This window comes from Chiloscyllium plagiosum, unplaced genomic scaffold (assembly GCF_037043375.1).
Source record: "Chiloscyllium plagiosum isolate Xiang-an unplaced genomic scaffold, Cpla_swu_hap1 HiC_scaffold_31, whole genome shotgun sequence".
Classification (NCBI taxonomy): Eukaryota; Metazoa; Chordata; class Chondrichthyes; order Orectolobiformes; family Hemiscylliidae; genus Chiloscyllium; species Chiloscyllium plagiosum.
The window spans coordinates 51,047,199-51,050,706 of NW_028270169.1; the positions used below are offsets into that span (position 1 = coordinate 51,047,199).

At 72.4% G+C, this 3,508-nt stretch overlaps 1 protein-coding gene across 3 annotated transcripts in view; it reads right to left on the reverse strand.

Moving 5' to 3' along the window:
• LOC122564151 (AP-2 complex subunit beta) overlaps positions 1-3,262 on the reverse strand; it is a 318,942-nt gene extending 315,680 nt beyond the window's left edge. For 2 of the 3 annotated variants that reach the window (XM_087977539.1, XM_087977536.1), the window contains exon 1: positions 3,166-3,262. The gene's annotated coding sequence lies outside the window, so the exon portion shown is untranslated. The remainder of the gene's footprint in view (positions 1-3,165) is intronic. The other variant, XM_087977537.1, reaches the window with a different exon arrangement.
• Between the last annotated feature and the right edge of the window lie 246 nt (positions 3,263-3,508).

Consider the following 3,508-nt stretch of genomic DNA (forward strand, 5'->3'; position numbering starts at 1 on the left):
GGGGGAAGTGATGAGGGGTGGGGGGGGGAAGTGATGGGGAGGTGTGGGGGAAGTGATGGGGAGGTGGGGGCGAAGTGATGGGGGTTGGGGGGGAGTGATGGGGGGGGAGTGATGGGGGTTGGCGGGGGAGTGATGGGGGGGTGGGGGGAGTGATGGGGGGTGGGGGGGGAAGTGATGGGGGTGGGGGGGAAGTGATGGGGGGTGGGGGGAAGTGATGGGGGGGTGGGGGGAGGTGATGGGGGGGTGGGGGAAGTGATGGGGGGGTGGTGGGGAAGTGATGGGAGGGCGGGGGGGAAGTGATGGGAGGGGCGGGGGGGAAGTGATGGGAGGGTGGGGGGGGGAAGTGATGGGAGGGTGGGGGGGGAAGTGATGGGAGGGTGGGGGGGAAGTGATGGGAGGGTGGGGGGGGAAGTGATGGGAGGGTGGGGGGGGGGAAGTGATGGGGGTTGGGGGGGGGAAGTGATGGGGTTGGGGGGGGAGTGATGGGGGTTGGGGGTGGGGAGTGATGGGGGGAGTGATGGGGGGTGGGGGGGAGTGATGGGGGGTGGGGGGGAGTAATGGGGTGGGGGAGTGATGGGGGTGTGGGGGGGAGTGATGGGGGGGTGGGGGGGAAGTGATGGGGGGTGGGGGGGAAGTGATGGGGGGTGGGGGGGAAGTGATGGAGGGATGGGGGGGAAGTGATGGGGGGGTGGGGGGAGTGATGGGGGGGAAGTGATGGGGGGTGGGGGGGAAGTGATGGGGGGGTGGGGGTGAAGTGATGGGGGATGGGGGGGAAGTGATGGGGGGTGGGGGGGAGTGATGGGGGGGTGGGGGGGAGTGATGGGGGGGTGGGGGGGAGTAATGGGGTGGGGGGGGAGTGATGGGGGTGGGGGGAAGTGATGGGGGGTCGGGGGGGAGTGATGGGGGGGTGGGGGGGGAAGTGATGGGGGGTGGGGGGGGGGGGGAAGTGATGGGGGGGTGGGGGGGGAAGTGATGGGGGGGTGGGGGGGAAGTGATGGGGGGGTGGGGGGGGAGTGATGGGGGGGTGGGGGGGAAGTGATGGGGGGGTGGGGGGGGAGTGATGGCGGGGTGTGGGGGGGAGTGATGGAGGGGTGGGGGGGGAGTGATGGAGGGGGAAGTGATGGGGGGAAGTGATGGGGGGTGGGGGGGAAGTGATGGGGGGGTGGGGGGGAAGTGATGGGGGGTGGGGGGGTGGGGGGGAGTGATGGGGGGGTGGGGGGGGAGTGATGGGGGAGTGGGGTGGGAGTGATGGGGGCTGGGGGGGGAAGTGATGGGGGGGGAAGTGATGGGGGAGTGGGGGCGAGTGATGGGGGGGAGTGATGGGGGGGTGGGGGGGGGAGTGATGGGAGGGTGGGGGGGAGTGATGGGGGGGTGGGGGGGGAAGTGATGGGGGGGAAGTGATGGGGGGTGGGGGGGGAGTGATGGGGGGGGGGGGGGAAGTGATGGGGGGGAAGTGATGTGGGGGTGGGGGGGAGTGATGGGGGGGTGGGGGGGGAGTGATGGGGGGGTGGGGGGGAGTGATGCGGGGGTGGGGGGGAGTGATGGGGGGTGGGGGGGGAGTGATGGGGGGTGGGGGGGGAGTGATGGGGGTGGGGGGGAAGTGATGGGGGGTGGGGGGGGGAAGTGATGGGGGGGTGGGGGGGGAAGTGATGGGGGGGTGGGGGGGGAGTGATGGGGGGGTGGGGGGGGAGTGATGGGGGGGGTGGGGGGGAGTGATGGGGGGGTGGGGGGGGGAGTGATGGGTGGGTGGGGGGGGGAAGTGATGGGGGGGTGGGCGGGGGAGTGATGGGGGGGTGGGGGGGGAGTGATGGGGGAGGGGGAGTGAGGGGGGGGGAGTGATGGGGGGGTGGGGGGGGGGAGTGATGGGGGGTGGGGGGGGAAGTGATGGGGGGTGGGGGGGGAAGTGATGGGGGGGTGGGGGGGGAAGTGAGGGGGGGTGGGGGGGAAGTGATGGGGGGTGGGGGGGAAGTGATGGGGGGGTGGGGGGGAGTGATGGGTGGGTGGGGGGGGAGTGATGGGGGTGGGGGGGAGTGATGGGGGGGTGGGGGGGGAGTGATGGGGGGTGGGGGGGAGTGATGGGGGGGTGGGGGGGAGTGATGGGGGGGTGGGGGGGAGTGATGGGGGGTGGGGGGGAGTGATGGGGGGGTGGGGGGGAGTGATGGGGGGGTGGGGGGGAGTGATGGGGGGGTGGGGGGGAGTGATGGGGGGGTGGGGGGGGAGTGATGGGGGGGTGGGGGGGGAGTGATGGGGGGTGGGGGGGGAGTGATGGGGGGTGGGGAAGGAGTGATGGGGGGTGGGGGGGGAGTGATGGGGGGTGGGGGGGGTGATGGGGGGGTGGGGGGGGAGTGATGGGGGGGTGGGGGGGAGTGATGGGGGGGTGGGGGGGGGAGTGATGGGGGGTGGGGGGGAGTGATGGGGGGGGGGGGGGGAGTGATGGGGGGGTGGGGGGGGAGTGATGGGGGGTGGGGGGGGAAGTGATGGGGGGTGGGGGGAAGTGATGGGGGGGTGGGGGGGAAGTGATGGGGGGGGTGGGGGGGGGAGTGATGGGGGGGTGGGGGGGGAGTGATGGGGGGGGGGGGGGAGTGATGGGGGGGGGGGGGGGAGTGATGGGGGGGTGGGGGGGGGGAGTGATGGGGGGTGGGGGGGGAGTGATGGGGGGGTGGGGGGGAGTGATTGGGGGGTGGGGGGGGGAGTGATGGGGGGGTGGGGGAGTGATGGGGGGGTGGGGGGGGGAGTGATGGGGGGGTGGGGGGGGAGTGATGGGGGTGGGGGGGGAGTGTGGGGGGGTGGGGGGAGTGATGGGGGGGTGGGGGGGAGTGATGGGGGGTGGGGGGAGTGATGGGGGGTGGGGGGAGTGATGGGGGGGTGGGGGGGGGAGGGATGGGGGGGTGGGGGGAGTGATGGGGGGTGGGGGGGGAGTGATGGGGGGTGGGGGGGGGGGGGGAAGTGATGAGAGGAGGGGGGAAGTGATGGGGGGTGGGGGGGGGGGGGAGTGATGGGGGGGTGGGGGGGGGGGTCGGTGTGAAATGGCCGGGACCGGGTCTGGAAGGAGCCGGGATGAGGGTGAAGGCAGCGGGCAGGGTCTGGGGGAAAGAGCGAGGCCTGAAGACAGCAGCTGCACAGAGACACACGGACAGAGGGGGATATAAAGATAAAGGGACCAACCTGCGAGGATCCCGAGATGAACCGGGAAATGGAGAGAGCGGAGATGGAGCCACCCAGAGAGGGAGAGGCGCTGTGTACCCGGAAACACGGTCCGGGCAGCACCGGCCGGATGTGGGCGGGGGAACGGTGGGAGGAACGGACAGAGTGAGAGAGGAACGTCTGCCCCACAGTCCCCCTCAGGGAGTGATCCCTCACTGCCCCACAGTCCCCTCAGAGAGTGATCCCTCACTGCCCCACAGTCCCCCTCAGGGGGTGATCCCTCACTGCCCCACAGTCCCCCTCAGGGAGTGATCCCTCACTGCCCCACAGTCCCCCTCAGGGGGTGATCCCTCACTGCCCCACA